The sequence below is a fragment of the Hemicordylus capensis genome, chromosome 3 (assembly GCF_027244095.1).
Source record: "Hemicordylus capensis ecotype Gifberg chromosome 3, rHemCap1.1.pri, whole genome shotgun sequence".
NCBI lineage: Eukaryota > Metazoa > Chordata > Lepidosauria > Squamata > Cordylidae > Hemicordylus > Hemicordylus capensis.
This window is the reverse complement of record NC_069659.1, coordinates 121,821,291-121,836,367: the sequence shown is the minus strand read 5'-3', so window position 1 is coordinate 121,836,367 and position 15,077 is coordinate 121,821,291. Positions and strand designations below refer to the sequence as shown.

General features: G+C 45.3%; 1 long non-coding RNA gene across 2 annotated transcripts in view; it reads left to right on the top strand.

Moving 5' to 3' along the window:
* The window catches only part of LOC128350297 (uncharacterized), a 43,402-nt gene extending 32,296 nt beyond the window's left edge, over nt 1-11,106 (top strand). For both annotated transcript variants that reach the window (XR_008319245.1, XR_008319244.1), the window contains exon 5: nt 10,838-11,106. This is a non-coding gene — a long non-coding RNA (uncharacterized LOC128350297). The remainder of the gene's footprint in view (nt 1-10,837) is intronic.
* Nucleotides 11,107-15,077: the final 3,971 nt, after the last annotated feature.

Genomic DNA, 15,077 nt, shown 5'->3' with positions numbered 1-15,077 from the left:
TGCGCCTCAGGGCAGGTTGTTTTCCCTTTCCCGCTGGCGCCTTCTTGGGTCCCATTGTCATGGGGCGGGGGGGGGGAGAGAGGCTGAACCGATGCGCAGAAGAGGGTGAATGGTGCGGGTGCCCACCAATCTGCCCTTTCTTTCCTTTTCCCTTCCCTGAATACAGTTGGTGGGAGGGATTAGGATGAATTGTTAACTAGGTGTTAAGGGGTGCTGGGGGGGGTTCTGAAAGCCCATTAAGGGGTGCTGGGGGGTTCTGAAAGCCCAATTGATCACCCACCCCGCTCTCCAGGGCCTTATCCCGGCCTGCCCCTGCTCTCCCCAAGCCCCCCAAACCTGGGCCAGGTCAACCCCGGCCTGTTGCCCAGCAAGGGAGCGCTGCTGCTGTTGCTGCTGCCGCTGTTGCTGCTGCTACCGTGTGCTGGCCCCGATGTGGCAAGGAAGCACTGCTGCTGTTGCTGCTGCTGCCGCCGTGGGCTGGCCCCGAAGCCTGCCACCCAGGCGCATCGAGCACGCCAGGTTAAATAAGGGAGCGGGCGGGCTGCGGCCCGAACTCTCCGCTCTGCCCCCCTGCCAGGCCCTGCCAAAAATGCGGGCTGGCATGGCCTAAAATGGTGGCCGGGCCTGCCATGCCAGGCACCGCCGCCCAAGGCACTCCGAGCACGCCTCCGCCCTGGCACTCTGAGAGCACCGGGCTAAAGAAAAGGGAAGCGGGCGGGCTGTAGCCCGAAATCTCCACTCTGCCCCCCAGCTGGCAGCTCTCGGAGCCAGGCCACATGCTTCGTGGCCCAGCCAGAGCTCCTCCCGGCACGTCCAACCTCATGAAAGAGGCAGACTGAATGCCGGCACAGGCTTGCTGCCGGCTTCTTCACTTCCACCCCTGCCCCCGGAAGAGGCCGGGGCCCAATGGGGGCCGGTTCCCCAGTCCCCACGTGCTCCTCTCCGAGGGGAGGGGGCTGGGGCAAAGCAGCCGTGCCGCCGATATGGGCGGCGAGCAGCTTCCTTCTTAACGGCAAATTTCCACTGGAGGAAGCATCCTTATACAAACCACTTTCACTTTGAACAGCTGTGAGTTTGGGCAGGAACAAGAAACATGTGCAAATGGTCATTTATGAATGCATTTATCACATATTTGCAAACTCAATATTGGGTTTTAACCACAACTCCTAAGTACTGCTAATATCTGCCAGGAAAATAATGAATGACCCAGAAGTTGCTTTTCATATTTTCCCCCTTTTTCATTGTTCAGGATTGGTGAACAAACTCAGTACATAAAGAAGTTGAAAAAACCAGTTTCACACTGTATGTCTTTGATGCATTGGCCATAATGAAAAATGTGGAGGGCAGAACTATATTTGTAAACATGCAGTGGATATATGCTAGAGAACTGTGTTTAATTATACCTCCCCAGCTCATGGTTACCACATGTGCTTTTATGTTCTATGTAATCATAGAACATAATTATGTTCTATGCACATCTGTACAACTTATAAACACACCTTTTATAATGATACAAAATCAGGGCCAGTTTCACTTTTCCAGAGTCCTTAGCAAACTGGTGTTCATAGGCCCATGGGTGATCCTTGAAAGAGTCACTCCACCACCACCACCACCACATGAAGGCTGTGAGCTCAAAGATGGTTTCAGGAATCCACAGTGGCTCATCTGACAGCTCAGCAACTTGACACCAGCCCTTTCCAAATAAATAAAAACCAAACTGTTTAGAAACAAATGATGCAAACTCTCGATGTAATCCTTACCCATAAAAGCCTTGGGCGTGCGCCCGTGCCGCCCGTGTCTTTTTCGCCCGTTCTGGGCATGCGCGGAGATGGGCGGCCATGTTGGACCCGGCCGCCAGTGGGCGACTGGCCCCGATGGCGGCGGCCGCCGCCACGGGAGACCAGAAGGAGCAGAAGCGGCGGGCGGAGAGTGCGGCCGAGGCGGCGGCGGAGCCGCGGCCTCAGCCAAAGGAGTGCGGGCCAAGGAGGCGGTGGCCGTGGCGGGGCGACTGGTTCCGATGGCGGCGGCCGCCGCCACAAGAAACGGCGGGCGGAGAGAGCGCCCGAGGCGGCGGCGGAGGTGTCGGCCCAAGGAGTGCGCCCGAGGCGGGTGAGGCGGCAGCGGGAACCCCCCCCCCACTAGAGCCCATTATTACAACGGGCTTACACATACTAGTATAAAAATAAACTCCATTTGTCTGGTTTTACATAGGAGAGTCTTTACCTGAGGGATACTCAGTAGCAATAATCATTGATACCAAGTCTTTTTTAAAATTCTAGTCTCTTCCTTTCTGCCTGTGGGTATACAGAACATATGCAAACATACACTTTTTGAGATATAAAGAACTTTCACTCAAGCTATTTTCAATCTGTACGATCATGTGGTATCAGCAGATAACTGAGTAACTCATCCATCTTTTTAATGCTTGGGAATATAGAATGGCAGTATAGAAGTCATGCATCTCCCCCTTAATGAGATGTATAAGCTATCTTCACACAAAATAGATAAGTGACTCGATCATGCAATCAGCATAGCTTGATCATAACATCTGCACACACACACCCTTTTTTTGCAAGAGCTTATTGTATATGTACTATATGCAACAGAATGGTTTACCATGTGAGAAGCCGCATGGGACCTGTGATTACTTCATTTTAAGGAGCTACAGAGATGGATATAGGAAGCAGGAAAATGGCACCGGATTCTGCTGCCTGAAGCAATTCAACAGTGTAACATAGACTGATGGCATACTGACAATCCAGTTACTATAATGAATATATAATCTGTTTTTAGAACACTGGCTCTTCTCCCGATGAATCAGCTGCAACACAGAAAAAGATTGTTGAATCTCTCAAGAGAGTTGATGGTCTTGCAGGACTGAGATGCCAAGTTCTAGTCAAAATAGAATTTTGGTGTGTTTATGTACAGGAGGTATCCTTCAGCCAAAAAGTCTTGATTTCTAAACAAACTAATAAATGCCATGTGTCAAGCTTTCCCTACCCCATTTCAGTTAACCTTGTTAAGCGGGTTAGTTAAAAAAATACCGGTTTAATATATCACAGGCACTGACCTGACCAGATGACCTAGGCCGCTCAGATGAAGAATATCAATTTCTAGGATTATTAGGGGAGAAGGACAAGAATTAAAATGTTCACAGCTGAGACACCTTGTTGTCAAGCTGTCACATTTCTGAGTATCAGGATCTGACATGGATTGCAGGTGAAAGTGCAAATGCCCACACCGCAAGAAGATGAAAAGTACAGCTTGCGAAAAAGGCCAAACAACTGAGCTAGGATTACTTACGTAGATGACATTTCAAACCATTATGTAGCCCAACCTAACAAAGCAGTATTGCATATTGTATTGTGTAGTTATAAATCAGAGGGTCAGCTGGGAGATGGACAGTATATGATGGGGCAAAAGGCTAGTAGGGGTGTGCACAGAACCAGCTGATCCAGAACTGGACTGGGCCAGTTCAGTCCAGCACCCCCTCAACCCCGCCCCCCAGTCCGTTCCGCGAGTTTAAATTTTTTTAAACTTACCCCCTCGGGGGGGGGGGTCTCCGAGGCAGTGACAGGGGGTTCGTGGAGGATCCCCCTCCCCCTACCGGACTCCCATTAATCCCAAACCGGCCTGTTCTGCCATTCTTTGGCCCGTTCAGGCCTTTCCCCCTGGCATGGTGGCCATTTTGGAGGCCGCCATGCCTGCACAATTGGCCTCCGAGTGGCCTGTGTGCACATCCCTAAAGGCAAGTCCAGGCAGGATTGGGGAAGCTAAGAGAAATCAGGTAAAGAATAAGGAAACATGCCAGGCAAGATTCAGAATTATTATTCATGGCATATCATAGCAAAGAAGAAGAAAAAGGAGAGAATGCAAACACACTGAAAACACAGCCAAGGAGCTCTAACCCACTTCTAGGTTGCCGGGTTGGATACATCCAAAAACCTTGAGATTTCTGAGCTGTTCCTTGGTGATGTCTCAAAGCTGCCAACATTTGAGAAATGAGGAAAAACAATATGGCTAGGTAGCGGAGTCCAGCAGCAGCCCCAAAATGGGCTGAGATTACCCTGTGCCACCCATCTTAGGGGGAAAGAAGAAGAAATGGAGAAATACAGAAATGTGGCTGTGAGCCCGATGGTTCTTAAGTGGGTCACCCACTTAAGTAGCCCGGTGCTTAAACCCGGTTTTTGCAATCATGAGTTGCCGTGGCAACTCACGAGTAGACTCCCAACTGGGTGGCTCAAAAGCAGCCTCCTGGCTCAGGGGTCTCTCCAGCATGCCTTGAGCCTCCCCCTCCCCCTCAGCTAAGAATTCTATTTGTATATGTACAGACAGATGAGACTTAGATAAGGAAAACAAAGTAAAATTGTGGTACTCTGGGATTCCAAATGAAAAACAAATTAGCTTATGCTTCCACTTAATGTAGTATAAGAAATAAGATGACAGTTAAATTGTTTGTTTTACAATATAAAATGCATGTGCTTCTGAAAAGTAGAAAATAACTGAAAAGTAAATCGCCATCATATTAAGCCATGCACAGTGGGAGAGGCTCGAACTCCATTTGTGTTTTCCCTGGGATGTGCCACAACCTTTACAGAGGAGCTAGTTTCACAGTTAGAGACCTGTTGGTTTAAACCACGGATTCTCAACGTTGGGTCCCCAGATGTTATTGGACTTCAACTCCCATAATCCCCAACCAAAGGCCACTGGGGCTGGGGATTATGGGAGGTGAAGTCCAAAAACCTCTGGGGACCCAACGTTGAGAACCCCTGTTTTAAACTATGATAGTGCAACAACAATACTCTCCATTTATTAGAATGGCAAGGTCTCAAGGAGAATGAACCCTCAATATGACTGCTCCTGTGTGATCTCTAATGGATATTTGACTAGCACAGAATGTTGTCATGCATTTTGAAAAAGTTAGTACTCTAGCAGTTTCAGATTTATATGCTAAGGGATATGTCAGTGTGATAAATAAGTTTATAAATGATCAACTTTCAACAATGTAGCAGTTCCCACTAGATGTTAAATCTATTGAACATAATTTTAAATAATCAGAACATACACACACATCACGTTGCTGAGGCGGTTTGGGAGGACTTTTGCAGCACATAAAACAAATGTTCCATTGAGCAAGAGGAAAAGAGGATGACAGACTTGAAGGACTGAAAAACTGTGTACTTATTTATCTTTTATTGCTAGAACTCATGGAGGCAGATATCTGAAAGTGAAGTTGTTAGGGGTTTTTTCATTTTTATGTAAGATTATTTCAATATAGCAACATCTGAACTTTACAAAATAAAAAAAGTTCTCTCTACAAACTTTTTTTATCAAGCTGATTTTCACCTAATCTCTAAACCAATTTAGCTAGAGTACATAAATTTAAACCAGTTTAATCCATTGACTCTGGATTGACAGGGTAATCCTCTAAATCAGGTTTGACAGATTGGCAGAGTAATCTAAGTCAGGGCTATGCATATTCAGCCCTCCAGCTGTTTCTGGACTATAGTTCCCAGCATCACCAGCCACAGTGCCTAAATCAGGGATTATGGGAGTTGTAGGCCAACATCTGCAAGGGGGCAAAGTTGAGTAGCCCTGCTCTAAATCATGCCTGTTAGACTAGGATAGTATATTTTACTAAGTCCCCTTGTGCTGGCAAATCTTGAAAACATGCTGGTGCAACCACTATGCTCTTGGGCAGCACCAACCCAGGGCACAAATGGGCAGTATTCAGTGCATAGCTGGAATCTATTACTTAGATGTTGGTCCAGCCTCACCCCCCCGCCAATGATGGCAGCGTGCCTGCAAAAGGTATATGTTGAAACCATTGTGTAATCAGACCCGATCACCTTCTCTCTCTCTCGCTGCACACAACATCACAATGGAAGAAAATAATATTTCTAACACTGAAGTCAAGCACAGCATGCAAAAAAGCCAAGTTCATTTTAAATCAACAATTACATATAGTCCTACTAAGAATTTATTGCAGTCATATGAAGCTATTCTCACGATCAGTGGAAAGCAGGCTAAGGGTGCTTAGCCCACTTCCCACCAGACTTGAGACTCACTGGGCTCGCAACCAAGCCCAGTTGAGTCAAAGTGGGTAACCCGCTTAATTGCCCCTGCCTCAAGCCCAGGTTAGCGAGCGCTCCGCTAACCTGGGCTTTCCGATCGTGAGTTGCTGCTGCGTGGCACGGCTCCACGCCACGGCAACTCACAAGTAGACACCCGACCAGGAGGCTTAAAAGCAGCTGGGAGGCTTAAAAGACTCCTGGCTCGGGGGTCTCTCCAGCATGCCCTGTGCACTTGCGCAGGGCATACTGGAGCTTCCGGGGGCCACACGGCCCCCCAACTCCCCAGCCCCTGCTGGCTTCGTAACAGAGTCGGCAGTCGTGTGGCCAGCCAGTTCAGCCACCCGCAGCCGACTGAAGGGTCATCTGCCGGGAGAGCAGGCTAAGCTTGCTCTCCCCACTAACCCCATTTTGGCAGTTTCCACTGATTGTGGGAACCACCTCCAGGTGTAAAAGCAAGCAATGACAAGGTGGTGCAAAACTGACAAAGTGAATGGTAAATGGTGGGCAGTGGCAGAGTGGCCATGCTCTCTGCAGAAGTAACAGTGGCCATCAGGCTTCCTTCATTAGCACATGCTTTGAATATTCCTCTTGGGTCTCTGACTTTGATACTAGGAGTGCATAGGAGCATGACTACAGAACACCAGTGTAACAGCTGACCATACAGATTCCGCCCTGAGGAAGAATATGGGCTCAAAAATGCATCAGTACCCATTTCCCAATAAATTACTGGCAGTATTTGCGATGTATACTGATAGTATTTACAATTGTTGTAGGGGCAGCCCTCTGCTTTCTCCATCTGATCAAAGCTAAGTGCTCTACTTCATGTAATTTTTAAAAAGACCTTTTAAAAAAGAAAATAATTTCATGAATAAGATTATCCCAGAAGTTAAAAAAAAAGATGGAGAAGTATAAATATTTTTATTTTAGGAATAAATTGATTTTAGATTGTGAACCTGTTGGGGACAGGGGGACCATCTTCTTCCTCCCCATCCCCCATGTAATTTCTAAGAGAATGTTTTTGTTGAAAAGTGGTATAGACTTCGTCATAAAATAATAGTGATGATGATGATGATGATGATGATGATGATGAAGTTTCTTTTTCCACATTAACAAGGGAAAAATATAACAGTAGCATCAGTCATAGTAAACATTCTTGCTCTATATGCCAGCTCATTTATTTATTACTGTTTATTCTTTCTTTTGTTTCCCACCTGATAATTGTACTGCAGTTCATTATTTCATTGAGGAACCTTTCACACACACCATCCCCTCCACCCCCTTGCCTTTGCTCTCTTGCTGGTCTATGGGAAATAGTTTGGATTGTGCAAAAGCAGTCAGAAATGAAACACATGTTCCAAAAGGGGGAAAGGTATGCTAATTATTTTCTGAACCATCATAAAGAGTCACTAAGGAGCTGTGCCTGTATAAACAGTGGCTGACAATTTGACAATCTGACTAATGCCGTATGCATGTGTGCGTCTAACAAGAGTGTGCATGCAATGCTAGCCCACGCACTAGTTCCCCAAGTGCATGACTATTTTTGGCACTCTCCCTCTGCATCAGAAGCACTCCGTTACAATATTTCTGCTCTAACAGAGTGGTTCTGAGCATGGAGAGAGTGATGAAAATAATCACACTCTTGCTCAAGCATGCCTGTGCTTCAGAAGTGGGGGGACTGGTGCGGGGTTAGCACCGGGTGCACACTGTTAGAAGCGGACACATAGCATTTGTCAAAATGTCAACCAGGGCATTTTATACAGGCTCATGGAAAGGAAGCAACTATAATTTTCAATCCCTCTTTGACCTTTTTCTTGATTATACTTCATTTTAAATATTGACTTGCATTTTCTCCTTCCTTTACAAGGCATTGATAATAGAGTTAACAAGGCAGTGTCAACAGTTTGCAGCACTACAGTGAATGTTTTTGTTCTTTTCATGCAGGGAACAGAGAAGAAACACTGACAGCTGAAATGTCATTTCCTCTTTCCACCTCTCTCCCACATCACTCTGATACCTAAAGTTTCTGAAAGGCAATGATGTCCATCAGAGAAGCTGGCAAAAGATACTTATACTGTTCAATGCTGTCACATACTTGTCACATTCATACTTTAGTCCTTCATGGAAAGGGTTTCCCCCCCACCCTGGCAGCTCAAATGATCGAGTTGATAGGCCTCCTTGTCTCTATATACACTTTTCCTTTTTGAAAAGCTATTCAGTTCCCACACATCCAAGAATCTGCTTTACACATTTCAAAAAAGAGAACTCATTGCAGTTCCTCAAAAGGCCAAAAACAAACGTTGAGAAATAGGTGATAGATGCCAGCAAGACTGAGAAATGGTGTTCAGGTGCAGAAATAGTCAAGTAGAATTTTGAAAGAAAGAAATATGATCATTCTTTTCATACAGAGGCATTGCCAGGCTGGCATAATTTCTGTTAGCAACCTAATGAGCCACATCCTAACACAAACAAAACAACAATACAGTTGGTTTTAAATGAATTAAACCCACAACATGTCATAACAAACAAGTAAGGGATTTGCATCTCTTTGGAATAGCCTAATTCAATTTGGCATAAGGTTTAAAAGCATGAAAGTTGCAAGCTTTTTATTTATCCATATTACATTAGCAGACGTTATGAATTTAAATGTTCACAGCAAAGGATATGAGACATTTTTTTCTAGAACTATGTTTGTTCATGTCTCCCAAATTAAAGGCCACTCCAAATCTTATGCATTTCGTAAATAGGCAGATGTTCATGTAGGGAAAAGTGGGAAACCCTCACATTTAGATTGTTATACAAATGTTTGTAACAAAGTATTTCACCACATGTATGTATGACTTCCACATAGACATCCTCATCTATTTCAATGGAGGATGCAGATCAGTCTGAACAAAAGAATGTTCATCAGCTGTTCCCACTAATATGAATGGAATATTCCTTGGTGGGGCAGAAGCTCTGTGTACATATATATCTAAATATAACTCATATCAACTTAAATGTTTTAAACAATCATTCTTAGGAAAATAAGACAGCGAATTCATAGGGCTGGTCCAGTTTCTAGTCAACAAGCAGAATTTTCTTTTCTATAATCCACTAATGTTTTTAAAAGAAAACATATTCAAAGGGCACCTGAGACATGCGAATATGAATTTATAGTCATGTATCTGCATGTTTTACTCCTCCATTATACTGGCACAGTTGTGCCAGTATAGTTAAGATAAGTAGTGTTTTCAACATTCCACCATCATAAGTCCTGAACATTCTATTGCTTATAAAATCAAAAGTATCCATTCACACCTGAATACAAGTAACTAAATGCCCCATTCAAAAGCTTACCTAGATCAAGGAATGATTGACCAAAACACCACATTTCTCCTTTGCCTTCAAATAAAAGACCAGTCCCATCAAAATACTAACAAAATTTGGAACACAAAACTATACACATAAAACAAGAAATAAAGATCAAAAGTTGGTCCACAGGCCATGAAATGTAGGACCAACAAAATGAAGTATTCCTTCAAGAGTGCATAACTAATCTATGGAATTCTCTGCCATGGGATGTGGTAATGGCCATAAGGTTGGATGGCTTTAAAAGGGGCTTGAACAAATTCACGTCTTGCTTGTGGGCTTTCCAGAGGAATCTGGTGGGCCACTGTGTGAAACAGGGTGCTGGACCTGATAGGCCTAGGACCTGATCCAGCAGGGCTGTTCTTATGTTCTTATGTGAGTTGTTTCCGCATTCTAACATTATAAACAAAGACTGTTCTATAATTCTATAAATGATCTAAATGTTGGGGTAAGTAGGGAAGTGGCCAAATTTGCAGGTGACACGAAAGTATTTAGGTTAGTGAAATTCAGAACAGATTGTGAAGAGCTCCAAAAGGATCTCTCTAAACTGAGTGAATGGGCAACAAAATGGCAAATGTGGTTCAATGTAAAAGTAACTCTCATCATTGTTTTTACTAATATTATTGTTAGCTTATGGTGTGTATTAACAATAGAATTTTGCAACTAAAGGGTGTAGTGATCTCCCCTCCCCTTTCTTAATTGGTAGTGGAGCGTGCTCAGAAGGTCCTGAGCTGGTCTTGTGGTAGCAAGCATGACTTGTCCCCTTAGTTAAGCAGGGTCCTCCCTGGTTGCATATGAAAGGGAGACTAGAAGTGTGAGCACTGCAAGATATCCCCCTTAGGGGATGGAGCTGCTCTGGGAAGAGCAGAGGGTTCCAAGATCCCTCCCTGTCTTCTTCAAGGGCTGAGAGAGATTCCTGCCTGAAACCTTGGAGAAGCTGCTGCCAGTCTGTGAAGACAATACTGAGCTAGATATACCAATGGTCAGTATATGGCAGCTTACTATGTTCCTATGCCCTTGGAATCTTCTGGAGGTTCCAGCCCACCAAAAAGCAGAGAGTTCCTGAGGGAGAAAAGGAGATTTTGGAAACCCTATTTATGAACTTGCTTCTGTATTGAAGGTAAAGGGGAGAGGAAATGGTTTTATGTAGAATAGTATTAGTCAGACTCTGAAAGTAAGCAGGGTTGGTTGGAAAGTTAATATTGCTGTAGCACAATATTGCTAAAATAAATTAATAATTTCATTAAATGTGTATTGTAATAGTTATGTGCATTTGTATAGCAATGTAAAAGTTTAATGAGAAGGTCCTTGGAATCTTCTGGAAGTTCTAGCCCACCAAGAGACAAGAGAGCTCCTGAGGGAGAAAAGGAGATTTTGTACACCCTCTGTTTTAAAAACTTGCTTCTTTATTGCAGTTCCTCTTCAAACAAGTTGTACACCAGTCTGAGACTCTGGACAAGCCCAATCAGCTCATTGCGCATCTACTTTCTTTGCTTCAGCTGCACATCCATGAGACCTCTCATAGGAGTGGTATGAACTATGAAAAAGTGCCATTTGGGATAGTTTTCTTAAAATAAATAGATTGGGAGTTTGTGTTTGGTTTGGTTTTCTTTATCAAGCCACATGCTACATTGCAGAAGAAAAGCTATCATAAAATAGCCTTATGATGTCATTGTATGCATGTTTTATGATCTGCACCATTTTGTAAACAGGTATTTGAAGTTTATCTTTATGTGTGCTTAACAAATTCATATGAACACAGAGATGCTTATAAATCCTGAGTTTGGCATTAGAATTTTTATTTCTTGCAGTCACTGGTGAAAATACATTGTCTCAGAAAATATAGAGACTTGAACCCCAAACCCTATTTCTTGAGTAAGAAGATGGGTTACATAAGCAAGTGTAAAGTGATGCGTATTGAGGCAACCCCCCCCCCAACCCAATGACACATATACACTATGTGATCCGAGCTGTCAGTGACTGACCAGGAGGGGGCTCTTGGGGTCATGGTGGACAGCTCATGTCAACTAATTCCATGCTAGGGATCATTAGGAAGGGGATTGAAAATAAAAATGAATAATATTATAATGCCCTTATACAAATTTATGGTGTGGACACATTTGGAGTACTGTGTATAGTTCCGGTCTGTGTATCTTAAGAAGGACATTGTAGAACTGGAAAAGATGCAGAAGAGGGCAACCAAGATGATCAGGGGCCTGGAGTACCTTCATTATGAGGCAAGGCTATGGCATCCGGAGGTCTTTAGTTTGAAAAAGAGGTGTCTGTGGGGAGATATGATAGATGTACAAAATTATGCATAGAGTAGAGACAGTGGCCAGAGAGAAATTTCTTCTCTCTCTCACACAGCACTAGAACTAGGGTCCATCCCATGAAACTGACCAGGAAATTTAGGACCAACAAAAGGAAGTACTTTTTCACACCACACATATTTAATCTATGGAATTGTCTGCCACAAGATGTGATATTGGCCACTAGCTTGGATGGCTTTAAAAGGGGCTTAGAAAGATTCATAGAGGACAAGTCTATAAATGGCTACTAGTCTGGTGGCTATGGGCCACCTCCATTCTCAGAGGCATGCTGAAATAGATAGTCCTTAGACTTGATCAAGCCGGGCTGTTCTTATTTGATTATAAGACCTGATAACCTTCACGATAGCACTGTAAGGTCTGCTCAGGCAATCCGCTTGAATGGGCAGGGAGGAGTGTGAGTGCTCCCCCCAAAAAATTCCCCAGTCCCCCTTTTGCTCCCCATCCACCAGACTGGTAATTTATAGACAATACAGTCATAATATAAGCAGAGATGTACTAACTTGTGGAACTCGGGGACCCGGTCTGGTCCTCCATGGTCCAGGGGGGGCTCCAAATGGCCGGGAGGGCCTCAGCAGCCACCCCACACCCGCTCCTCCATCCTCCACTATTTATTTTTTAACTTCTTACCACGGCCAAGAGGTGGCTGCAAGGGGAGGGAGCAGACCAGTCCTTCTGCCTTCCCAGCAGCAGAGAGACTGGATGGATACTGGCCACGTCTGTTCGGTCCAGCATCTCTAACAAGTGTGAGGTGCACCTGCTCAGTTTAGAGATTGTCACAAGCACACCTTGCACTTTATTTAAGATGCTGACCTGAATAGACGTGGCTAGCGTCCATCCGGTCTCTCTGCTGCAGGGGGAGAAGGGAGAAGGGCTGCTCCGCTCCCCCACCCCCACCCCTGCAGCCACCCCTCATCTTTGGTAAGAAGTTTTTTTAAAAACAGCAGAGGTTGGTGGGGTGGGCCCCCCAAAGGAGGTTTCGCGTGGCCTCGCATGGGGTGGGCTCATCGCTGTGGGGTCCAGGCACCCAAATTATCTTGGTGCACCCCTAAATATAATATGGTCTTATCACTTGAATTGACTATTTTAAAATATTTCAGTTGTTTAAATTTACTTATTTTTATTTTATTCATTTTATACATTTCTATACCGCCCCAAACCAAAGTCTCGGGGCGGTTCACAATAATAAAACAATACAAAAGCACAAAACATTAAAATCAATTAAAATGCCAAAAAGCTGGCTAAAAACAAAAACAATTTACAGTATTTAAAATTACAAAAGTTAAAAGTTAAAAGGCCTGGTTAAAAAGACGAGTCTTTAAAGCTCTTTTAAAAAACGCTAGAGATGGGGAGAGTCTTATGTCAGCGGGAAGTGCATTCCAAAGTCTCCGATCAACAACTAAGAAGGCCCATCCCTGAGTGGCCACCAAACGACTTGAAGGTAGCCAGAGACGGACTTCCCCTGACAAATGCAGTGGAAGATGGTGATCGTGCAGAAAAAGATGCTCTCTTAAATACCGTGGGCCTAAGCTGTTTAGGGCTTTATAGGTTATAACCAGCACTTTGTATTTTGCCCGGAAACTTATAATGAAGCCTCATTCACTTGCTCCTCTGCAAGCAGCAGAAGCCATTGCAACCAGGTAGGGCAGAAACTCCTCCAGTCTCCCAGAAGCCAGGCCAATCTGTTAGGTTCCTTCCTGGGCAGTATACAGGCTGGGTGCAACCATGAGTGCAGGGTGTGTGGGGGGGGGTAATTTCCCCTGCAGATTTCAGTAGTGACTTCTTTCCCACCTCAGCCTTTCCTGTGATGTGAAAGGGCCGGCCAGGCCAGCCAGAGAGGGAAAGCACCGCTGATGGGCCGTGAGGGATAGCGCCAGCCAGACTGACCAGGGGGGAGGGAAAGAGGACAAGGAGGGGGGAGAATGGACTGAGGCTGAAGTGAGGGGGACATATCCAAGCTAATGCCCCGGGCGGGGAACAGATGCCAATAATGTCTCTAGAGGACCTTTTGCAGAACCGTGCGACCCAATGCCGCCTGTGATTCATAGAATGACAGAATTTTATAGTGTTTAACGAAAGGGGACATGGAAGACCAGGCCGCTGCTTTACAGATGTCTTCCACAGGAACCCGCGCCGAAAAGGCAGCAGAAGCGGACGCACTCCGAGTGGAATGCACCGTTACACCCTGCGATACCGCCAAGTGAGAAGTTTCGTATGCCAAAGTAATGGTTGCCCTCAACCAGCGTGCCAAGGTAACCTTAGTCACCTTGGCACCTAATTTGGACGGTAAGAAGAAGATGAATAGAGAGTCTGATTTCCAAAAAATCTTTGTCCGTCTCAGATATATACGAAGTGCCCTTCGAACATCTAGAGTGTGCCAGACATGCTCCCGAGGATGTTTCGGCTTAGGGCAAAAGGAGGGCAGGACCAACTCCTGCGCCCTATGGAACACCGAATTCACTTTGGGCAAAAAGGTAGGGTCCAGTTTTAATACGACGGCTTCTTTCTGAAAAATGCAGAGTTCATCTCTTACTGATAGTGCCGCCAACTCCGAAACTCACCGCGCCGAAGTAATTGCGACAAGAAAAAGGACTTTAAAGGACAGTAAGCGCAAGGAGGTCTTTCGCAGAGGTTCGAAAGGTTCCCTCGTCAGAGCTTGGAGAACTTTATCTAGATTCCAGGATGGAAATCTAGGAATCGGAGGTGGATTCAAGTTCGCTGCACCCTTTAAGAAACGTTGAACGTCAGGTTGAAGTGCGTGAGAATGTTTGTCCGAAATATCTAAAATGGAAGACAGCGCCGAAGTTTGTCGCCTCAGCGTGTTTGTACTGAGACCCTTATCCACCCCTGCCTGAAGAAATCTAAGAACTGTAGCCACCCCTGCTTGTAAAGGATCCAGGTCATTAGCCTTGGCCCAAGCACAAAAAGTTGCCCACGTCATATGATATATTCTGCGCGTGGACTGGCGCCTAGCCACCAAGATAGTTTGCTGAACTGCCACGGGGTAGCCCTTATCTTCTAGTGACCTGCGCTCAACCTCCATGCATGCAGGCACAGCCAATCTGGGTCCGGATGGAGGAATGGCCCTTGACTCAGCAAATCGGGTTGTATGGGCAGTGCCCAGGGTTTCTGAACTGAGAAGTCTAGTAGGTCTGAGAACCAAGGGCGCCTCGGACAGAATGGGGCTATCAGGATCACCTTGGCTTCCTCGGCCACTACTTTCCTGATGACCATTTGCAGAATCGTTAATGGCGGAAACGCGTAGAGCAGAATGCCCCATGGCCACCTGGATACCAGGGCGTCCACTCGTTCTGCCTGGAAGCAAAGG